General features: G+C 40.4%; 1 protein-coding gene across 2 annotated transcripts in view; it reads left to right on the top strand.

Moving 5' to 3' along the window:
• The window catches only part of EPS8 (epidermal growth factor receptor pathway substrate 8), a 125,605-nt gene that overhangs the window by 17,827 nt on the left and 82,949 nt on the right, over positions 1 to 24,829 (top strand). For both annotated transcript variants that reach the window (XM_059471917.1, XM_059471918.1), the window contains one exon: positions 16,062 to 16,201. The gene's annotated coding sequence lies outside the window, so the exon portion shown is untranslated. The remainder of the gene's footprint in view (positions 1 to 16,061; positions 16,202 to 24,829) is intronic.

Here is a 24,829-nt window from a genome sequence, read left to right as displayed (position 1 = left end):
TTTTGCTAGCTTTTTTGCTGGTGTTACACTTCAGTATTGCAATCATATTTAAAGGAATAGTGCCCAATTTCATCCATCAGCAAAACCAGGATGCTTCTGAATTAATGACAGAAACTCTCCACATCAGGTTTGAACATTGAATAAAAGGAAATGAAGGATCAGTTGAATAAAAGGATGAGAAGTTTCTAAAAGACATGGATAAAATAATGAAGCTGAACATTTGCAGAAATGCTTATAAAGGAAAGCAATTCCCATTGCAACAATTAGTCTGCAGCTTAGTGTTTGTGCAAGAGAATGCTGCTTCAATTAACAAAACTGATTTCTATAGCACAGTGGTGAGACTGGCTCAGTCTGAAACTGAAATGTTCTCTTACTGAGGTACTAATGCTAATTAGTGAATGAAAGGTCTTTTCCAAGTAAAATCACTTTTCCTGTATGCACTAATGACCCAGTCTTAAAGAAGGTTCTTACCTGATCAACCTTTGAGGTGTTGCACTGGGCATTACAGCTTTACAACTCTAATGCTCAATAACATTTCTGAAGGATGTGCTCTCACACAACGAGGGTGCTGGATGTCTGATTTTAATCTCATGGGGACTTGTTCTCCTTGATGACTTTTTCCCCTCACATCTCATTGTGCTTCTGAATGTCTGTTGCGCACAAGGTCTTCTCTTGACCTCCTAGAGAAAAATATTGAGTTTATGATCCTAAGTGGAATATTTTTACTTACTTTTTTTTGGGGTTTTTTTTTTTTGGTATTTAAAATAGCGATGTATCAATAGTGGTTGTTGTCCATGTTGTTCCCACAGCTGCAGTAGTGTGGAGCATCAGAAATTTGGTTTGTCCCGGACCTTGAAAGTTGCTATGGCAACTGTACATCCCACTGGGGAACCTGAGTCAGGTGTGCACACCTCATTTAAGTTTCCAGCATTCCTATGCACGTGTGTTAGGTCTGGGAACTCCATTAAGACATCACCTCTGGTGTGCTACGGAAGAGGAATCCCTGCTGCTGTCCCTGCCTCCCTGTGCTGCAGTCTGTGACTCCCCCTCCTCTCTCTGTGCTGAGTGAGGAGCTGCAGGTGCTCACCTGGAGCTCCCTGATGGCCATTCAGGGAGGGTCTGCTCCAAGCTGTCGGTCCCCATCAGTGCCCTGGCTGTGGGCAAGGGACACTTGAGGAGCTGAGCATGGCACGTGGGCACCTCTTGGGTTTCTGTGGTTGAGATGACCCTGAGGTATCAGTCTCTTTTTTCCAGCCCCACAACCAAAGAAGATGAGATTCGTCGATTCTGCTTTTCAAGGTTGTTTATTTTCTCTTATCCATTACATTCTTTCTCTTGACCTGCTGAGATCTGTCCAGCAGGCTGGGTTGAGGCACATTGACCATGTTGGGATGGTGTTATCTTTTTATACTAAGAACCATGTGTACTTTATTTACAATAATTTTCCAATACCTATCACCTATGTTAGACAGTCTGTCTCTGCTCTAAACCAATCCAAAATTGCCTCCATCACAGCAGAAGATGGAGGACAAGAAGAAGAAGGAGGAAAAGGACAGAACACTTTCAGATTCCTCCATCTTGCCTCTTGAACCCCCATTCTAAATCCCCAAAATTCTACTTTTTCACCCTGTAACAAATTAACTATCATTCTACCCTTGTGGCTTGTAAATCTTCACACAAAGTTGGGAATTGTTTCCATGGGTTAAAATCAAAGGCACAGGTGTTTGTGACTCCGTGCCAAGGTCTCTGAGCCCCCTTGGCAGGGTCTGGAGTCCTCCAGGGCAGCCAGAGGAATGTCCTGGGTTCCCACAGGCACCAGCTGGGTCACTGCAGGGGCTGCTGCTCTCTGCACGCCGGGTTTGGGCTCCTGGAAGTCACTTTCTTAGCCAAAAGCAGCTGGCATCCTGTGCCCTGCCTGGGCATTGTTTCCTTTGAAGCGCCACACAGGTAAAAGCTGACCTTGCTCTGGGGGCTGGACCTTGCCCAGGACAGTTCAAACATCTCTATTCACCATCCCCTTCCTAAAAATATAACAGGAGCTGCATAGATTCCCGTAAGATTCCCTTAAAGAAGGGAATCTTCATAGGGATAAAATATAAGGAACCATTGTGTAAATACTTTTTTACATTCTATAGTGAGAATTATACCCTCCTCTTTGATTTTTATGCCATTTTTTGGGCCAAACTCTAATCCAAAGGGATCCAAAGGGAAGCCAGCATCTCCTACACCCAAGAACGTGCTGGCTCCTCTCTTTCTCCTCCTGTGTAAGATGTTCTCTCTTATTTTGGGTGCTGTTTTACACTCATTCTGTGGTGTAGGACACTGAGCCAACCCTGTTGGTGCCCCCACGCACTCAGTGGAGCAGAGCACAGGCTGAGTTTGCAGCTGGATTGAATTATATTTGGGTTTCTGTTCAATCTGAAGGTTTAGCACCATCTGGGAGCTGTTTGCAGACAGCAGCAGGTCTCATGTTCTGGAGTGCATTTGGGTAGGAGAGAAGAGGGGCTGGGAGGGGTGGAAACCCCTGGTTTTGGTGTACTTTGTGTGCATGTGTGGTTGAGATCTGCCTTGACTGACTGCCAAAAAAATCTTCAAAGGGTCTTTCTCACCGTGGTAAATCCTGCTAGCTTGCTACAGTTGACTTTTGTAGGTTTTTGGTATTTTTGGTACCTTTTTTTGGCTGCTTATTCAGTTCCAGCTGTTGACTTCCTGTTGCCTGCATCTCATCGTTGAGTGATGCCGCTGAGTGGTGGCTCTGGTGCCTTTGGGGTAAAAAATAAAGAAAAATTTCTCTTTCTTTGGGCCCTGCTTGTGCTGATGTTTCCTTGATAAGCAGAAGTCCATTTTCCTGGTTCAGGAGGTAGAAAACTCCGTGTTTTCAGGGTATTGTGAGGTGGGGATTGTTCCTCCCTCCCCAGGAAGCACAAGAGAGAATCTTAGCCCTCAACTAATCCTGCAAATTCTTCTTTGCCCTTGGAAAATATTCCTCTATAGACTTTGTGGGTTATTTTTGGTTTGTTTTGTTGTGGGTTTGGTGGGGTTTTTCTGAGCCAGTTTTGGTAAACAAGTTGAACTTGCCTAAGGCTAGAGATACAAAGAAATGTAGAGTGGTGACCTGAACCTTTATGCTAAAACGTTTTTGCAGAGCAGCTTGCAAGCCCTAGGTAATTTGTTTCCTCTGTAAATCTCCCTGAAGAGGACGCAAGTGTAAAATATTTTTAAAAAAGAGCTTGTAGTCAATTTTCTGCCTTTCTGGAGGTGGAGGACAGAGCTATTATGCATTACCACAGTTCTTTTTTTTTTTTTTAATTTTTCTTCTCTTTCCTGATGTTTGATACCTGGGAGCAGGGTGATATTTTGCATAATTATAATTAGAAATCTGTTGTTGATGCTTTGCATCTCAGTCCTGTCTGGAATGCAAATAACCACCCAGTTTGGTAGCCCTGGTACAGTTTATGCCCCCAGGACAGTGGCTGAGGATAACTGTGCAAGGCCACAGATATTTGCCTTCCCTCCTGTAAATTCAGTGGGAAAAAATTGCCCAAACTCCTCCCTCGTCCTGTTGTTTTTCTTAAGCTGGAACATAATGCAGTGAAATGTGTGGAAAAATAACTAAAAACACTGTAATATCAATATTTTCTTTCTTGATGAGTACGAGCTAACCAGAGAGCTCCTGCATCTGCTGCTGTGTCCCAGTTCTTGCCCTTTTTGCTGGGGCAAAAAGTTTTCCTTTAGTTTGTGGCAGAGGAATATAATTTTCAGCACTGCTTTTGCTAGGAAGTTCACTGTGAAAATAATACTGGAAGCTGTCAAATTGAAAGGATTTGCAGATTTCTGAAAAAAAAACCAAACCAAAAACAATATGCCAAGCTGAAAGTTGGGGTTTTAGGAACAGTCTAAGCATTGTTATATGGGGAAATAATTATTTTCTTGCCTGGCTAGAGGACTACCAGCTTTTATGCTGTCAAGAGGAATGCACATGTAACCTGAATAACACATAATCATGTCTCACTGGCACTTAAAGATATGATTTACAGGACTGACAGGCTCTTTGTTGTATCAGCATTGAGTGGTTGCAGACCGAAAAAAACCGCACTTCAATACTTAGATAAGAATTGGGCTGAAAAATATGTCATGTTTTTAATTCTGTGAATTGTTATGTCTCTGAGTAAGCCTTGTATGCAAAACATTTTTTACTTCTCTCACGAACATTAAACAAAATATTCTCATTTTCCTGTTACTGCATCATTTTTGCAGTTTGGTAATAGATATTTCTTTTTCTAGTCTGTCTGTGCCCACTGTGTTTGTTTTTGCCCACTGCACTGCATGCAACCTTCATTGCTGGCATTTCCATGAAAATCTGTAGCATTCTGGGCACAAAGCTTTGCCATGGTATTGGAACTCACTGCAGGAGGAGATGTTTAAATCCAGTTTCATGTTGACAGCACTGTGCTGAGAACTTTCTTTCCTGGTCCCTTCTGCAGCCATCCCATGATTGCCAGGATCAGTGTAAATAATGAGTGGCTGAAAAAGAAGAGCACCAAGTGCCTTTAACTCCCCTTTCTATAAATACCCCACCTTCCTGCCTGATTTTCCACAGGGAATTTACTCCAGTGTTGTTTGTTCTGCAGGCTGGGGGTGTGTTCATCTCCCTGCTTTCACCGGGGTCTAGCGGGGGGATCTTGGGGAGTCACCTGCCCAGCATCATTACTAAGCAAATATTTACTGAGTTAATTGATGGATGCTATAGATGACAAAACTTTGAGCCACTACAGACGAGTTTTGGCATTGTAAATGGATTTTTCCTCTCTCAGGGAAGGGCTCCCTCAGTCTCCAGCAGAAGGTGACGGGCTCACACTGAATTCTTGAGCTGTACTCAAAGCCATCCTGCATCATCCACATTAATTTCCTCCAAGGAGAGATTTAGAACCTGGAAATCCTGGCCTGGGTGTCATTCTTGTGAAGGAACTTGATAAATGGGCACGGAGCCTTGCCATGTCATGGTCATTGAGGTCCTGAGGCAATATTTAGTGTAACAGAATAAGCAGTGCTCCAGTTAGCACAGTCATCCCTTATGCAGGGAGATGCATTTATGCCTTTCAGGACAAAGAACCTTTTCACTATATGTCCAGCTATTATTCTGTTGGCTCTTTGTGGGGAATTAGCACATCTTTGTTTTCCTTTGGGCAGGGAAAGAGTTTTGCTCGTTCTCACTGAAAAGCCCAGTGTTTGAAGACACAACACTTACATGAGGATTAACTTTTTAAAAGACTTGAGGGTCCCTGTGGAGTTGCCTGAGCCCATTAATAAAAGTTTGAATTTTCAGCCTAATGTATTAATTATGTTTGTCCAATTCCTAGAGGACCAGTAGATCAAATTAATCTTAATTAAATTTCAGGCTGTGATAGGAGGGGGAAAAAAGATATTATACAGTTTAAAGCTTGAAAGAGTCACTAGGCAAGCAGACTGTTACTTTTTCTGATTAAAATGTAAATACATTCAGTAAATACATTTTAGCTTACTCATTTTTAAACTGGAGTTAAACCTTCAGTAATATGATGACTGCTGTGCTTTTGTCTTCATGGGAAGATTGTTTTTCAGACCAATAGGTTTGATAAAACCTGGCTTGTCATGCTACACCTGTAAATTATTTTGATGAAATTTGCAACTCTAATAATAATTTTAATACCAGAAACAAAATTTTTTGTGCTGGATATTTCCATATACTCAAAAGAGAAAAAGCTGAAAGTGATAAAGATGGAAGCCACTCATATCTGTGTGCTCAAGTTGAGTTAAATCTTCCATTCAAATCCTGCTCTAGCAATCCTTGGATGTGTGAGACCATGCAGAATTACTTAATCTCCTGAGGATGTCTGCATTTTAATAAAACAGATGTCAGTTTTGCATCTTGAGGTCTATTTCTTGTTTCTGAGGAAATTTTTTCTTTTGATTTAAATCCAACAGAAAGGGTTTTTTTTTGGGAATATTTCTCTTTATCTGGCTAATATCACCCTCTTGTAAAGCGACAAAACATCTCTCCATTTCTTATTCCGTGGAGCGTATTTAGTGCTCTTTTTTATCTCTGGTCTCATAACAAAATTTGTGTACACATAGGCATCACCAGAATTTTTTTTTTGCCTATTATATTAACTTTTTCCCCCACTATATTAATTTTCAGTGGTTCAGGGCTCTGAAAGACAGCATTGGCTTGGGTCTTCTAGAAACATTCTTGTTAAGAGCTGTCATTTACTGCTTCCTTTGGGCTGTTTCTTCATCCACCTTGTTTTAAAACAATTCCTAGAATCTTGCAGGAAGTTTAGCACAGGATGTTCTTGGTATAATCCACTGGCATAATTGATATATTTTATGCATTTATGCCCTAGGTGGGCAACATGAAGCATCTGGTTTATGTTTGGGAGTTTTTTTGGCGTGGCAATACACTGACAGCAGTGTTTTGAATTCCCTGGGAAGTGAAAATATTTCCCTTGGAGTATGACAGTTTTCTCTGTCTTCGTTTCCTATATGTCTGTCATATACATACTTCCTTTATTCTAGAAAAAAATTAATAATATAATAAATAATTTTAAATAAATAATATCTTTAATAAATAATTTAATAATTTAATTAAAAAATTCTTTATTTCACCCCTGCAAACAGAGGGGAAACTGTGGATTTATTATTAAACTCTAATAAGGGTGCACAAATTGTTTTGAAGTGCAAGACAGATGACCCTGCTTGGGCAATGTAAATTATGCATGGGTTACCTGACAGACTGGAGGCACTTCTAGAGTTTCTCACCTCATCCCATCTCCTGCAAACTGTTGGAAAAGGTTCAATTCCAGTCAGGCTGGGAACTGTTGCTTTCTTCATTAGACTTAAAAATATTGTCCCTATTTTCAATTTTTCTCCTCTTTTTTCTAAGTTTCATAATACACATGTGTAAGATGTATTTTGCTTTTCCATTATAACCTCTTAAGTTTTGTGATTTGGCCCCAGGTTTATTCCTCCATGCAAAGATGTGGAATAGCCCCTTTCAGCCTGCAAGGAACTGTGTTTTATTCACTTTTTTCTTGAATTTATTTAACAAAAAAATTTGAAGTTTTTCTTTTCATTCATCACCATGAATTGATTTTTTTATGGCCAGTATTGCAAGACTGAAAGTAGCTTTGAATACATAAAATAACAATGTAATGAATGTTGTTTTAAACAAGAGCAGATTTCTGATTTTATTTATTTTCCCCAGAAAAATTCTGGTGGTGTGATTAAAATGATGAAACATTGGATTAGGAATTGTTTGTTCAGAGGGATTTTATGTTTGAGTGTGTTCAGCATTGGTAATGACTCTGTGCAGTGAACAAAACCAAACACAATTGAAATACTTCGTTGATAGTAGCAAGAAAAAAATTGTAGGCATTTTTGGGTAAGTTAAAGACTTCTACTTTTTTTTTTTTTTCCTTCTGGATGGGATGCACAAACATCCATTTTGGTCATGAAGATTTTTTAATGTCCTCACTTTGTTGTCTAGCAATGTTGATTTAAAGTTACTGTTTGATTATAATTGCCAGGCAAAAATAGTGTGGAAATGTGAGAGATGTGCAGAATGGTCAATACAGAGCAGAGAAAAAGGAGCCCTGTAACCATGGTGGGGTTTTTTTGGGGTTTTTCCAGTCGAGCATTTTTGTGTTTGTTTTTCTGTACATTCTGTTAGCTCAGGATTAGGCTCTTTTGTTTGTGGTGTAAATCCTGTTCTTGGCCTACAATGAATATTAATTAACTTCTGTACTTGTACCTGCCCTGTTGCAGAACCAGCTCCTTATTAGTGAGGCAATAAAAGCAGAAATGAGATGATACGAGGACGCCAAAGAGAATCTGGGATCACATCAAGGGCAAACACCCTTGTTCCAAACTTATAAAACAGAGGAAGAGAGATAATTAGAAAAGTTGGAAGGTATTCAAGCAAACTTTTAGAGGGGGCATTACTGCGAGACATTATTGAAAGCATTACTTTTTAATAGACCTCAATAAAAGAAACATTGGCAAGAAAACCTTTACAGAGGTAAGGGGTGGTTTTTGTCATTCTTCTGGGTTTTTTCTTTACAAAGTGGAACCTTTTAGAAAGCTGGCTCCTAGCTCAGACTTGATTAAAGGAATACTATTTTGCAGTTGACCTTTGCAGGGCTCCTGATGAGTATTTGGCCATTGCTGGTTTCTTTCATCACCTACAGGAAACTGAGGGAGGAGTTTTGTCCTACAGCACAGGGGCTGTCACCTTTGTTTTCCTCTTGTAGATCTGAGGAGAATATCCAGGCCAAGGTCTCCAGAAATCCTTGCCTTTCAGACTGTCCTGAGCTCTGTCCTAGCCAGAGTCCTGCTCCAGAACGGATTGCCCATTTTTTAAAACCCAACCAACAAAATGAAAAAAAAAAAAAAAAAAAAAAAAAAAAAAACCCAACCAAAAAAACCCCCAGCCCTTCTCCCCAAAATCACACATTTAAACAATAAACCACATTTTTACAGTTCTTATCACTACCACTTTATAGGTGACTTATTCCCATTTCAGTAGGAATTAGAAGTTATGCTGTATTGGGAACACTGCAGATTCTTTAGAAGGAACAGAGCACTCTAAGAAAAATGCCACCTTGTCCTTGTTGTAGACTATTAAATTCTTGATTCTTCAAAATAACAAATCACTTTTTTTGTTAGACCTTATAGTTGGCTTGAAAACAGGCTTGTTCTCTTTTTCTTTCCTCCTTTCCCCCCCACATGCATACTAGACTAAAAAAGGCTATTAAAAACCTTGCTTTTCACAGTTGCATTGATTTTTTTAAAGGTAGATTTAACCTGACATGTGATTTAATGTGCCTCATTGCATTTTAATTTGTTAAGTAGAGGTCAGTAATGAGGGGTTCAGGGGCTGTGGGTCAGTAGCAATGATGGAGCAGAAGAAAAAAGGTCACAGTTGCTGAATTTTGTCACAGGTTGCTTTGAGTCAGAGCAGAAGGTTTCTGATTTTGATGGGCAATATCAGAAGAGACTGGAAAACATCTCCAAGAGTGCAGAGCTTTGATCCCAGGGCTGGTCAGTGATTCTAACTGGGGATAAGTGCAAAGGCAAAGGGAGGAAATGACATTTGAGGAAACGGAGAGATGGACTGAAAATTCTGGCACCCAGATGTCTCAATACTGTGATTCCCAGGTAAAGGATAGCATGAACTGCTGAAGACTGTCTGGTTTTACAATTATCTACAAAAAATCAAATTGATTTGAAGGAAAAAAAGTTAAGAGGTTGGTAGAAGTTTTTAGGTGTTTCAGAGTCCGTGTTCTGTGCTCTGTCTTTTCTTGGGATAAAAATTTAATGAATCCAAATTTTGATACAGCTTCAAAGTAATTCCTGATTACATCATGATGGGGAAACTCCTCCTCCTCAGCCACAAAGAGAAAATTATTGGCACTAAAAGTAATTTATTACTACAGACCATGCTTAAAATAACTTTTATGGCCACAGTGGCTGTAATGTGGTGGGTGTCTGTAGGTGTATTGATGTGCAAGCCCTTCTGCTTTCCTTTGAGGAAGGGATTTCAAAGAGCTGCCTGAATTTTTGCTTTCCTTAATAAACAGAAAAGATTCAAGATCTTCCTGATGATACAGCCCTCCAGTGCTAGGAAGGGCCAGGTTCCTAATCTGTTCACAGTGTTAAATTTATACCAGTCTGGACCAAATGTTCTGTCATTCACCTTTTGGCCCTGAGTTTCTTAACTCTGGAGTTACTCACTGCTCCTTCGTGCTGCTTCCCCACCCTTCTTTTAAAGGGATTCCTGTTTTCTGCCTTCCTTCTTCCACATCTTGAGAAGTTTCACACAGCAAATGAGCTACAATAAATTTACACAAGGCAAGCTTAGCATATTTTTTAAACAAGCTTCTTGATTTGTTAATTTTTCACATGAATACTGGGTGTTTCTTATGGTGCGCTTTGCCCTTCTGAAAAAGTAAGAGTGCTTGACTTTTCAGGCTACAGCAGGACAATGGCCTGGATTATTTCAGCTCTCATTTTACAGGAGGGCCAGCAAAGGAAGGACTTGATATTGGGCAGCTGGGAAATTCATTACTTTGCTACTGAGCACAGTGGACATTTTGGTAATCTCTAGTGCTGAGACATGCCAAGGATGGATGGATGTTGTTTTATTCTCGTCTGTCCATGCTCTCTGTTTTGCTGTTTCTGTGCAATGTCATGTGGTTTTTGATTTTTTTTTTCTAATTTCTCCTTTGCTGAAGAGGAAAATTGAACAAAAAAGGTCAGCAGAAGCACAGTTAGTTTTCACAGGCTGGTTTCTACTGCTCTGAGCACCTGTGGCGAAAAAACACCTGAAATAAATGCAGGGTGGAGCAAAGGGAGTGCAAAGGGTGAACAGGCCTATGATGGGTGGTTTTGCAGTAGAAATTGATATTTAGAACATTTCTCAGGTCCCACCAAATGTGCAAAGCCTGAGAATCAAGGGCTGAGCATTTCTGCTCACATTTCAGAGTGGCCAGTGAGAAACCAACCCCTTCTGGCACTCTCCTGCTCCTTTCCAAAACCCAAATTGTTTTTCTTACTGCTTTTTCTGAAACCACATGTGATGCTTCCCACACATTTCTTAAGCTACACCAGCCCTTGTCAAAGGTATGGGAGCTGATGAAGGTTTTGAGAGAATTCCCAATCTTATGATGTCCCTTTGTGGGTGTGAGTGGTGAATTTAATCACAGTAACACCCTGGGTCTGTTTCCCACTGCTGTGCTCTCACTGCTCATCCTTTCAGTCTGCAGTGGTATTTGAAGACAATAATCTAATCCTATATAATATCCTTTTCTCAGTTTTGTTTACCCCATGCGAGTATCCAAAGAGACAGATTTGTCTTTTGTAGTGCTAGCAAGAAACCCCAGGTCTGTTGAGATGTAAAACCAACTTCCATAAAGCAGAAACTTAGCCTCCGCAGATTTTTTTTTTTTAATTAATAATCTCTCCTTGGTTCAATTGAAAAAATAATAATTGTAGGGTTTCTACTAAGATATGCCTCTAGCAGGTAGAATAAGGGTTTGCATATGAATATATTTGACAGTGTAACTTTAATGCACTGAGGTTCTGAAGTGGATCCAAGCTGAATATATGAAAAGAATTTTAATAATACCTGAGACTAATATAATTTGTCTCCACTTTCAAAATAAAAATAGTGCTGATTGATTTTCAATTTATTAAACCTGATCCCTGCAGAGTTTGAAAACCAAACACTGTAGCAAGAGGAATCTAAAAGTAAAACCAGGTTTCATTGTCTACCCTGTAAGGAGCTGAAGCTAAAAAATTGCAGAAGTAAACAAGGAAACAGCTTGTGACAATAGCCAGTGAAATCTAATATCTGGCTGTGAATAAGCCACGTCTGGCATTGATGTAGGGGACCTAGGAAAGTATAAACACTCAAAAGGTGGCAATAATAATAATATTTGTAGTAATTTTGAGCTCCTATGGCAATGAAGGTGGACAACTTTTAGACATCGGACTGGATTTACAAAGCTTTACATCAGTATAAGCAACATGAAATACATTTTGCAGTTCTGTTATCTTCCCCTCAATTTTCTGTCTCTCTTTGTATCCATCCCACTGTTGAGTGTTATTTTATCCATCTCTTTAGGATAACTATTCTATAGTGGAATTATAGTGCAGCATTTTGAAATTATACTCTTGAATATAATCTTTCAAGTGTCTGACTTGTACGTGAGTGGTGTGGAGCCTTCCTTTTCTTTTGGCATTCTGACAGAATGATGCAGCACCTTGCCCATCAGAGCGAAGGGATGGGCACTTGCGTGGCAAATGTGACCAATCTGTCTGTGGTACATTGGGAAAAACTGCACTTCTAGGGATGCTGGACGTTGCATTGTGTATCGGGTGAAATGAGCATTTTTGTTAGCCAAGAAACTTTCAGAAATGTACATGTAAGCAGATCTGCTGCAGGGTTAGGCATTGAGATGTTTTTTGGGGGTCTCAGTATCTCCCTGTAGGTAGACGGTGTGTATATATTTTAATTTTAAATTCATTAGTACTTCTAAAACAGGGATTACAAACGCATCACACTAAAGGATGTCTTGTCTCCTTTGACCTTACAGTAATGCTTTTTATCTTTGCCTTGCAAAGGGACTTTTCCCTGTGCACTTACCCATCAGCTCCTGAAAGGCCAAAAGAGGTAAAAGCTGAACTTGAAGAAAGTTTTTTGTTGGTTTTGGATTTCTTTATTTCTTTTCCCTAGATTACATAAATGGCTGATTTAGGAACAGAATATGATGTTAAATAAGCTGGCGTGGGTGATGATTTCTTTTTCCTGTGTGCATCATTGCCATCTCCACACACTGCCCCTCTCTTCTCCACATCCTCAAACCCTGCTGGTGTGCATCAAGAGGCTCACATTAAAAACAGAAAAAAAAACAAAAATTGAAGAGAGTTAATTACAGCTGCTTATAATGCTGTGGAAGAAATGTTTTAAAAAATAGTCAAAAAAGCCCTTTGCTACTGTTATTCCTAATTTCCCAGAGAAGCAGTGGTTCTATGTCTGTTCAGGTGGCCACTTCCCCTCCCTTTGAAGCATGTGATTTTACTTTTTCAAGACAAGGTTATGCCAAACTAATTGATTCTTTTCTTTCCCCTTCTTATTAAATAAGTTTGGCTGAGCCACATTTAGTTGGATTAAATACAAGCAAAAAGAAAGCTCACATTGGTTCAGGAAGTTTGTTTCGTGGTTCTTTGGAAAAGAACATTCTGTCCACTCTTTGTAAAACCAATACAAACAGTCTTTTGGCACACACACTATTCTTTGTAGATACCTTGCTTTAAATTATCTCTCTGTTATTTTGCAAGATTAAGTATCACAGTCCATATTTCCTGGATAAATACTGCCTTGTGTAATTGTGCTTTCACTTTAGAAGCCACACCTGCAGTGGTAGTTGGTAGTTTAACACAATTAAATCTTCTAAATGCTATTTGAGATCTGCTGATGAAAGATACTGAATAATGAAATGGTGATTATAAATTTTAGGACAGTAAATGTGGTTTATATAATAGCTCTTATTTAGAAGTGGTTATATCTCATTGTAGGAATGATCATGTAAATATGCTATTAAGGAAAAAGAGCTGAAGAGGCACAGAGTAAAACTACAAGAGTTTTTATTTTGTAATTGAGGAATTGTGTGTGAGTTTTGTGGAGAAATGTCCTTTTCCCTTTTAATTTTTCAAAGGATATAAGGTTTTTTTGATCATTATATCATTTTATCATTATATCATAATTGTTATATTATTACTACTAAAGGAGTACTGGTATAATGCATTTCATGTGCTTGTAGCAGGCATTTCTCACAAATGAGAACCTGGCAGGAGCTGCCAGAATTTGGAATAGCAGCAGAGAAGGAAATGTGCACTGTGCAACCTCAGTCAAACAGGGAGCAATCTCTGGTGCCCTCTTTTGATAATATATTTGGTGGAACCAGTTAGGGGAGGATCTCAAATGATGTTAATAAATTATTGGACTGATTCTTCAAGTGTCTGTAACTTTTACTGGCTTGGGCTCTTACTGGAAGGGAAAACAAAGATATCCTGTACCTTGTCCTACATGTAGTAAATAATCTTCCTAGAGAGTGATAAAATCAAATCAAATCTGTCCTGTGACAGCTTGGAATTGAGCTGAGGGTTTACACACACATCTGGATGTAAGTTTAGGGTACAATGTTTTTTAACATCAAAGCAAAACACAATGAAGAACCCCAACCTTTTGAACTTTCTATTTCCATACATTTAAATCCAAAGACTGAAGTATTTTGAATGTCATGTCTGCCTTATCTTTCTAGCAAAGCCTTTTCATATAATTAAAAGGGCATCAATTTTTTTAATTGTTGCCAAATCCAATCTGAGCCTCCCCACAATCATTTCACCCTTCCCTCCCCCTCCCATCATTGTCTGATATTTTGTTTGCACAGTCATTATTCATTAACTCTGCTCATGTCCAGGGCAGCAAACAGAGGAATCACATCAGCAAGGAGGAGCTCAGAAACTCACCACTGAAATCTGTTTTTTTTTTTTCCTTTTCTGTGTTACATTGGCTTTCAGATGAGAATCCCAAAACCTGTAACAAATTTCAGAGATAAGGAGCCTGGAAACAATGAGTGTGCTACTGTTTGCTGCTTCCTTTTCTTAGCAGAATTCTTTAGTCTTCCGTTCTACTTAAAAGAATTCATTTCTATGTAAGAAGCTACTGAGATTAGAAGTCACTATTGGAAAGGAAAGAGGTGTAGTCTGCCCTATTTTTAAATAAAATCTTACAGAATCACACGCAGTCATTAGTTGGATTTGGAGGGGACCTCTGGAGATCATCTCCTCCAACCCCCTTGCCAAGGCAGGGTTACCTTGAGCAGGTTACACAAGAACAGGTGGGTTGTGAATCTCCAGGGAAGGGAGATCCCACAGCCTCCCTGGGCAGCTGCTCCAGTGTGAAGCTCTTCCTTATGGTGAAGTTCTTCCTTATGTTAAGGTGGAACTTGCTGTGTTTCAGTTTATGGCCACTGCCCCTTGTCCTGTCACTGGGCACCACAAAAAGGAGCCTGGCACCACCTTCTTGGCACCCCTTTGAGATGTTTATATTCCTCTTGGCACCCCTTTGAGAGGTTTATATGTATTGATGAGATCCCTTCTCAGTTTTCTCTTGCCTGGACTAACCAAGCCCAGCTCCCACAGTCTCCTTTTGAGAGAGACACTCCAGATCCCTCAGCATCATTATGACCCTCTGCTGTTCCAGTAGCTTCTCTTCTTTTCCCTTCTTCTTTTCCCTTCTTCTTTTCCCTTCTTCTTTTCCCTTCTTCTTTTCCCTTCTTCTTTTCCCTTCTTCTTTTCCCTTCTTCTTTTCCCTTCTTCTTTTCCCTTCTTCTTTTCCCTTCTTCTTTTCCCTTCTTCTTTTCCCTTCTTCTTTTCCCTTCTTCTTTTCCCTTCTTCTTTTCCCTTCTTCTTTTCCCTTCTTGACTTTTTCCATGTTTTGAAGGAAATAAAATGGGCATGAAAGGCTGGAGTGTCTTTCCTGAGGTCCCTGGGCTAGGAAAAGCTGAGGCTCATGAATGAAAAGCCTTAAGATGTGCCCATGTGTTGTCCTTTCCTCTGTGAGGCTTTCCTGGCCAGAAAAAAAAACCCAATTAATTGTTTATCTCCCCTTCAAATATGAAAATGTGACATTTTCAGCAGAAATAGGTGATTAACAGATAAACCACCAGTAGAATCTGGTCATATTAGTAAGCAGATTGAAAAGGTTTAGTATGAAAACTAATACAATATACTACATTTTTACACTAATGTGCAACCACTGGATCAATTCAGATTGACTGCATTTACCTATTTATTGTCACTTGTCCTATCAATGAGTTGACTTGGTACTGCTTCTTCCCAGTTCTGTTGCTATATCAAATTGATCTAGCAACGCGCAAAAATTGTGCGTTTTAATTAATTTTAATTGGATTTATTGTAAATGGCCTTGTAAGGGAGAGGAAATGGAAGGCACGGGTTTGGGATAATGCCAAAATGAAGGCCTAAAGAGAGTAATTAATAAGAAAATTCTGCTGTAAATTGGTCAGATTTGCTGAAAATTGAAGATCTGGTCAGTGCCTGGAATAGTGCAGTTGTGAGGCTGGAAGTGACTCCTGTTACAGCTAAGTTAGAGTGAAGTGTTGGATATGAATAAAGACATGAAATAAAAAAGGATGAATGTCTTGAATGTCAGTTCCAAACTGAGATATAACAAAATTTGAAGGGTTATTGGTGGAGGCTGTTCCTTTCTCCTGACCATGAGGTTCCTGTTAGCTGTACAGAGCAGTTCTTTCTGGCATTTCTGGTATTTAGGAAACTCACACTGACAGTAGTGGATGAACTCTAACCAGAACTGCATTTCTCCCTGCCATGCACTGAGGGAAATCACATTTTAAGAAGTCAGGGATTAGCAAGCTGAACCCATTGTGTAATGTGCAGCGGAATTGCAAAGCTGAACCTGTTCCTTCTCTGCTTTTCAGTGATTTGTCCCGTTGGGCAGCTGCCTTCTGAGTGCCTTTGGAGAGATGCCAGCCCGCTGAATTAAGCAGCAGCAGGGACAGCATCTCCCCAGGCTGAAGTTCTAAGCCCAGGCTCGTGGCATTTGCACAAGTGATCACTGGTGAGTTGTACACGAGCAGAGCTTCTCTCCCTCCTCTCTGTCTCTTCAACCCCTGGCATCTGTTGCAAACTCTGAGTTCTGGATGCACAGACTGGCCCGCCTTGCTTGTTTGCCCCAGAGTGTGACTGGTGGGCTTAGAGAACGTGAAAGATGCCAATCACTTGTTTTTGAAATGTTAAAAGTTTAACAGTAATAAAATGGTTATAAAAATAGCAATATAATTAGAGTAATAAAAATTTGGACAGTTAGGGTTTAGGACAATATGAGACAATAAAAAACAGAGACTTATGGACAGTCCAGGTACATCCTTCTGGGCAAAATAAGCTCAAAAAAGGACCCATGTTAACAGAGGATTAACCCTTAAAAACAACAGCCTGTTGCATATTCATACACCTCATACATCATGCATAAATTCCATTCAAACACAGGATTCTGTCTGGTCCGTGTCAACTTCTTCCTCTTAATCTAAGAGGCTTCATATCTGAGCAAGGCGGGAAGAAGTTAGTTTCTCCTGATAATGGAGCAATGAATTCTCTTTCTCTGAAAATTTGGGTGTCCTGTGGCTGCTATTTGTGCATCATGTATGATGTGTGAGTACCTCATTCCTTCTTAAAAAATAAAATCTCACGTGCATAGTTTCTATTTTAACATTATGTTATAACCTAAAACTATGTTTAACACACCACTTAGGAAAATTAATACAGCATAACTTTCTAACATAACACATATAATATTCATTTTAATATTTGTGAAAAGCCAATCATATAATACACATTTTTCACAGAGAATATGACAGTGGTCCAGGTTACCAGCTAATCTTAGGAAATCCTTACTACTTGTTTGGATTTTTATTTTCCCCTCTCCCTCCACTGAATGAGTAATGTCCTGGTGAGGCCAAACTTCAATTCTATAGCATTTGTGTGTTATACTAGATGATATCACTGCGCTTTTTTTAACCAGAGGAGATTTTATACCCTCTTCCTTAGTGCTTCATAGCCTGGAAATCCAAGCTGTGGGGTTCTGATAACAGAAGTAGGGACTGGCTGCTGTCAGCACGAGGGTGATTAAAAATGTGTGTGTGCATGCTGCTTCACTCCCTTTCCAGCTGAATAGAAAATGAAACTGCCCAAAGCCCTTTATGTAAGTGCATGGATTTGTTTTTTTTTTTTTCCTGTTTAAATCTCTGTGTGACTGTGTGCAGACAAACTTCATCCCCAGCTTCCTTCTGAAGATGCTGTGTAAAGAAAGAGTGAGCTTGTTCTGACCTCTGAGGAGTGATCCTCTTTCCAGCTCAATACCAGACATAACCTCTACAAAAAGCAATAGCTAACCATTAATTTTTTTTTAGGGGAAGGTGGTTTCTAGTCAATTTTTCCAATCTGTGATTTTCCCTGATAAAACAATGGCAATCTGCTTCTTGCAGCAGCTGAGATGCTGTGATTCTTTGACAGCAAATGTGTGCAGAGCTGCCTTACACCTTGCAACCCCCTGCTTTATTTAAGACTGCCATGCTGGGCTGACTGCTGTTTTCCTGGGAGTGTGGCACCAAGGAATCATTGATGAGATGCAGCCTGGTCTGCAAAACACACGTTTGCTATTAAAAACAACACATGTGCCCTTAGCTGTAGCTAATAAATTAAAAATCCCTGTGGAATTTGGGGGAGATAGCTCCTCTAGACATGGAAAGAATCCCATTAAAGCATCAGCATGACACAGCTCAGCATCAGGTGCTGAATTGAATATCAGAACTACTTGAAGGTCTCTTCTGGAGCAGCAGGAGGAGCCCCCTGCAAGGATGGGTGCAGGAAGGGTGGAATTCATCCAGGGCACTTGTCTCTGCCTCTTTCAGGTTCTTGCCATGTTGTTAAAAAGGCTGGTTGGGATATTTGGACAAAGACCTGAAGGTCAGTGCTGTCCTGAGCTGTACATGCTACCTTGATTATAACAAAGTTGGAAAATCACCCTGGCCTGAAAAATGATGAGGGTAATTCTGCTTTCTGCTGGAGGGGGCAAAGGCAGAGCAAGGAATTCAGGCACATTATTTCAAGGTCCAGTAGCCTCTTAAGCCAGACTAAAATAAGTAGGCTTTAATTAGTGGAAAGTTTAGGAAAACATATTTGGTGCTATTGTCGCATAACAAGTTGGAACATACCTGTCCTTAAATTCCTTTCCTTTTTATTGCTGCTGCTCTTCCTGCTCCAGTTCAAGCATAGCAGCTTCTGTCTTGGGAACCACTGAAGGTAGATGCAGTTCCTTTCTGCTGCTGGAGAACTCTGAACCCCAGCACTTAAATAATACAGCAACTTTAGTGCTAACAGCAGCAGCTTTGGAGGAGAGAGGTTTTCAAATTGTTGCAGTTGATTTTCAGGGTGTGTAGAAATAGAGAAAGCAAGGTAGTTATTGAAGCAGTGTTGTTTTTATGTAAAATCATTGTCACTTGGGTAGGTGCGCTTTATTTTTGCTTGTCAATATTTTCAGTTATTAAAATTTAGAGATCATAGATTTTTCTAGGAGCCAGATAATTCTAGCAGAAGCACATCTGTGTCTTGGTCAGGGGGATACCAGTTTGGGACAAATGTCTGTGTGCTGTGTCTGAGGTGTCAGCCTGACTCACAGGATGGAGTGCCTATGTGGAGGAGAAGGCAAAAACCTTTGCTCCCTTGTGACAGGGGTGGAAAACCATCTCCGTGTGCAGAGGTTCCTTTTGGAACTGCACATCACCAGGAAAGTGCTTGGAAAATTCACTGTATTCACAAATAAAGAGTGAGTCAAGCCAGTGCCTGCTTATCAGGCCAGGGGGTGATTGTGCTGTGCCATCAATCACAGTGCCCTGAGCACAGCCAGTTCCATGGCTGCACTTTGGAAATGCGTGTGAACTCCAGTGCAGGTTTTTAGTTTGTTGTTTCAGTTGTTTTTTTTGTTTTTTTCCTATTTCTGAGAGCACTATAGAGTACAGAACTTCAAGTGCAGGGTGTCTGGGGAGTGTCCTGCCCTAGGGTTGAGTGGTGTTTTGCACTTTGCTTGCAATTCTGCTCCATTGCTGTTTCAAAAGTCTGCGCTGCACTTAGCAAACTACACTTTGAACTTTCATCTGGAAGCTGAATTTTCTTACATTTTTTTTCTATTTAAATTTTTTTTTATTAATTTCTAGTTCTTCTTAATTATAGTGTCAGAATTATTTTATCATAGAATCATAAAATATTTACATTGGGGGGATCTTTTAAGACCATCTAGTACAGCCCCCCTGCAATGGGAAGGGACATATTCAAGTAGCCCAGGTTCTTCAGAGCCCCATGAATATTTCCAGGGATGGGACATCCACCACCCCTCTGGGTAACCTCTTTTACCACCTTCATTGTAAAATCATCCTTATATCCATTCTTATTCAGCCTTCTTTTACTTTAAAGCCATTATCTCTTCTTGTCCTATTGCAGTGGGCCCAGATAAAAGCCTGTCCTCATCTTTCCTGTAGGCTCCCTTGAAATAGAAATCACTGAAGTGATGGGCTATTAGAAATATTGCAGAATCAGGTAAATGAACCTCACTGACAGCAATTGTAAACCATCATAAGCCTGCAAAAGATTAATGGTTAGCTACCAATGACTGCTTTGAAACTCAAGAAGAATGATAGCTTAAGCCATTGGTATAAATCAAGCCACCCTTTTGTTAACATAAATTTTGCTTAGATCCAAAACCACTGAAGCTGGATGGATATTCCTGATGATTTTACTACAGCAAAAATTAACTTCTACTTCTTGACAGGAGTAAATGAGAGATAATGAGATTTTATTATCTGCTCCAATCACCTGTGGCTTTGATTTAAAAACCAAAATTCCTCAGAACCATTGGGATTTTTGTTTTTTTAAATCCCATAATTCAAAACAAATGGTTCCCTTATCTTTTAAATCCTGGCTGCTCGGGTGGGGGCTGTGCTTTAGGACAGGTAGAGACATCTGGGCATTTTCAGGGCTGCCGTTGCATGTGGTGAGGGCTGCTGGTGCCCACGAGCCTGGCTCTGCAGGGGAAATCTCAGTGTCACAAAGCAGAGCCACGCTGCTCGCCGAGTGTTGACAGCTTGTCATTGCACTCTGTGCTTTTCCCTCCTGCCTGGTGGTTGGAAAGGTTCGGGAATGATCATAATCTCTTTCCTCCAGCGACTGGGGAAGTATCAGGGTTTGTTCTTTACAGATTTAGGGGGGGGAAAAGCCCCACTCTGCTTTTCATTTGTGCTGAGTTTGTGTGAAAAATGCATGTAGTTTATGACTGGCTTTTCGCAAATATTAAAATGAATATTATATGTGTTGTGTTAGAAAGCAATGCTGTATTAATTCTCTTAAGTACTGTGTTAAATATAGTTTTAGGTTATAAAAATTGTTAAAATAGAAACTATGCTATGTAAGATGCTTTGTTTAAAAGAAAAGGCTTGCAGTGAGATAGCACCCACAGGACACCTAGATCTTTCAGAGAAAGGGAATTTATTGCCTTCTTATCAGAAGAAACAAACTTCTTCCCGCCTCGAAGGCGCTATAAGGATTAGAAGGAAGAAGTTGGCAATGACCAGACAGAATCCTGTGTTTGAATGGAATTTATGCATCATGTATGAAGTGTATGAATATGCAACAGGCTGTTGTTTTTAAGGGTTAATCCTCTGTTAACGTGGGTCCTTTTTTGGGCTCATGATGCCCAGAAAAGGTACCCAGACGTCCGTAACTCTTTGTTTTTATTGTCTTAATTAAATTTGTCCAAATTGTTATTACTCTAATTGTATTACTATTTTTATAACCATTTTATTACTAGTAAACTTTTAAAATTTTAAAAACAGGTGATTGGTGTTTTTCACAGTTTGCAGTTGTTTTATTGTCTCGGTTGGATTTTCGTAGCATATCCAAAATCATTAATCTCCCGTGGAGTGAGAGAGGATGTGAAGAAAAGGAGTGGAGAAGGAAGGACAGGATGGTGGCTAAACACACTGGGGCTTTCTTGGCCTTAGGGGATGTTTGGGGTGTGGGGTGTTTATTTTACAGCAGCTATTCCTGGTCCCTGGGGGAGAGGGTGGGGTGACATTGGTGTGTCATGGAACATGGCACTGCCTCACCACAGGACAAGAGGGAATTGGGATCTTCTCTCTCCTTTATCTGGGGTTATAGAAGAATTTTATTGCTTAATGCATCAGTGTGGCCGTTCTCTGCTGTGGGCATGCAGGCTGGGGTGCTCAAGGTGGAATTGTGAGATCCAGTGACATAAAACCCAAGCAATAAAGTCCCCTGTAGGGTGCAGGTGGAGAGCACCTTTGCCCTCTGCCATCAGAGGGACGGGGCTGGGCGAACCCAGCCAGCCTGACTTGGCTCCCACCTTTGTTTGGAGGTTGCTGTGGTGATGGATAACCTTTGCAGAGGGTGTGTGAGCCTGTGTGGCTCTGGCAGATCAAATAAACCCAGGGTTTCTCACCCCCACGTCTGAGCGTGTACCCTGGTGGTGGACTGGGCTCCCAAAATAAGTTAAACCTGACTCAGAGCTGGTTATTGACATGGCAGAGACCTACTCACCACTTCCCTGGTTGCTTTCCCAGCAGGCAGCAGGAGCCTGGGTGATGGCAGGCAGTGCCTTTGTTCCCTTGTGTGATGGGGGAGCTGATGTGCCTTGTTTTGGTGCCTTGTTTTGGTGCCTTGTTTTGGTGCCTTGTTTTGGTGCCTTGTTTTGGTGCCTTGTTTTGGTGCCTTTCTTTGGTGCCTTTCTTTGTGCAAGCTTGTGACACCTGAGCTTTGTCTCCTTACCTGCCCTTGAGGAAGGAGAGCAGGTAGAGCAAGAGACTGGCAAAGGTGCTCTGTAGAAGGAAAGAGGGAAATATTATTATCCAAAAGTCCTCTCTTTTTAAATTTTTTTTTCCCTACCATTGCAAATATTACCTTTGCTATACTGAGGAAACTTTTGCTTCATTTTACTCCCCATTTATCAGTGTTACAGCAAATTATTGTGAAATTCTCTGCAGCTCAAAATATAAGTGTGGTTTTCATACTAAGACACAAAAATCTGACCTAAAACTGCAGAGTGATACAAAAGTGTGTGAAATTTGGAATTCTCCATAAGCATAACATGCTTTCCTCATGAATTCACACAAGTACAAGTACATTTCGATGATACAGGTGACTGAAGATGCTGCAAGTATCACTTCTAGATAAGAATTACCTTCAAAAAGGTCTTGAAAACTTGTTTTTCCCCCTCCTAGAAAACCCCAGCAGGAATTGGCAAGAATGAATTGCCACTTGAGGCAACTCATGGAGAATTTTCCTCCCTGTATATCACCCTGGTACCCAACATCTGTGAAGCTGCCCTGTGCACAACTCATAGGAAGTGCTCTGTGAAAAACTGGGTCACTCAGAGATGATCCACTGGCCATTACAAACACTGTGATGTTTAAAATGTCTATTTTTTGCTGCATAATTCCTGAAATTACAAAAAAAAAAAAAAAAACCAGAAAAAGTGAGTTATTCAGCTCTGTGTCAGCTCTCCATCTCCTCACAGACCTTGTTCTTGGCACTGAAGGACCAAAGAGGAAGATGAAAACTTTTTAAAAGCAGTGAGGCCTCTCACAATGTTTAAGATGAAGGTGGCAAAGGCAGGTCCATGTCCCTGCATTGCACCACTGATGGATCTTCTTTCTGAGACAGAACATTTGGGAAATAACCTCCTCTCCTCTCAGCAGTGATTTGAGGCTTGTCCTCTTGAAGCTGTCAGCTCCTTTTAGTGACTTGCTTAGTTAAAATCACTTTCAGTAAGGAGTATTTAATTCCATCTTCTAATACCTTATTCAGGCTGCCCTCCTGGATTTTGGGGAATCTGGAGAATGCTGCTAACAGAGTGGAGCCAGCATTCACAGGAATGAATTAATGGCAGCCCCATAGCTGTGATTTTTACATCTGACACATTCTCCAAGGCTAGCACAGTACCTCCCATACTCCTTCAAATTCATTTGTTCCATTTCAGCTCAGCCTTTTGAAATATTTTGTGATGAATGGGCGTGCTGTACAAGCTGGTGATCAGGAGCAGCTGTTCATACTCATACATCAAATTGAATCCATCTGTCAGTGGGCTCTTTAAAGTGTGAGTTTCACATTGTCAGGAGACCTGATTGCACCAGAGCAGGATCTGGGTGCTGCTTGCCAAAAAGAAAAGGGCAAACCTAAATGAAGAGTGCTTGGATGGGCTCTGGGATAGCCCTGTGGCCTCATCTGCAGAGCTGTGATTTGGCCTGCTGAGATGAGAGCAAAGTGGTTACAAGCAGCACTTCTGCACAGAGTTGTTCAGATGCAGGCTGAAATTAGGAGCTGGCTTGCAGTGAGCTTTGTAGAACTCATAGTGTGCTGGTTGCTGCTTGGTTTTTAATCCTGACCCTTTGACCTCACCACCAGTTCTTTAAATTTTTTTTGTTATAGAGTTTTTCTTCAGAGGATGAGCTGAAGAGGAAGTGTTTTATTCAAATCAGCAAAAGGAGACTACACTGCTTTTTTGTTTGTTTGTTTGTTTCCCCCCCAGTATGCATGCATCATTTTTTTGTATTCATTTACAAGTAGAGATGAGCAAAATGTATCTCCTGAAGCTGTTTAGCAAACTGCATTTAAGGCAACATTTCAGCCCAACAAATGGTTGTTTCCTGATTGCAATAATTGTTCTCATAATTTTAAGTGAAATCTTCACTCTGTAATATTCTCTGTAAATGACACACTGGATATGGGAGCCAGCTGATTCATGGCCTGAAATATGTTGATCTTATCCAGGGGTAACTTCTCTTGGCTGCCTTCTCCCAGTTTGCTCCTCACCAAGACTTTTGTGGTGAGGACTGTGTTTGTGCTGGGTTGTGTGTGCAGCTCCAGGGAAAAGCATTCCTCGTTCCCAGAAGTTTATTCACCCACTAATATAATCTTCATTACACCACTTCACTTTAGGGCAGGCAGCTTCTCTTGGAGGAGCAGAGCTTCCTTAGCCACTGTAGAACTTTTATTGAGTTGCAGGAGGGACATGATTTATTTCTGGGTTCTGCAATGGCCTCCAGAGCTGCAGATCTCACCCTTTGCTGGAGATCACATCTCCTGTCGCTGCTGCTGCAGGGCTGAGCCAGCACTTTTCAATCAACACTAAATTCAGTGCTGGCAGAAACACAGAGAGGATTTTAAAAAAAAATTAATAATACACCAAAACAGAACGCCCACGCTGGCTTTGTGAGCTTGTGTTTTGTGTCTGTTATCCTATGGTAAGAGAAGAACTCTTAGCTTTTCTTTAACACAGAGAAAGCAAGAATGAAGCCTGTTGTTTCTGTGTACCTGGTAAATAGAGATTTTTTTTTTTTTAAAGTGGAAACTCATTAACGTGTTCCACATGGGGAGGTGAGAATTGCACTTAGAGTGAAGAGATTGATTGATTGATTGATTGATTGATTGATTGATTGATGTTGGCTTGCATTAAGAATATATGGCTAACAGAAGGAGTCAATACACGCTCTTTTTAAACTTTTCTCCTGTGAAGTACACTGTTTTTCTTGCATGCGTTTAATGAGGGAACTTAGTTATCTCCCTTCAAAATACTTGAGAGTGTTAAAATGTAGTTACTGAGTTGAGCACCCACTTGGGGCTC

The sequence above is a fragment of the Ammospiza nelsoni genome, chromosome 5 (genome assembly GCF_027579445.1).
Source record: "Ammospiza nelsoni isolate bAmmNel1 chromosome 5, bAmmNel1.pri, whole genome shotgun sequence".
Lineage (NCBI taxonomy): Eukaryota > Metazoa > Chordata > Aves > Passeriformes > Passerellidae > Ammospiza > Ammospiza nelsoni.
This window is presented reverse-complemented; position numbering and strand designations above follow the sequence as displayed.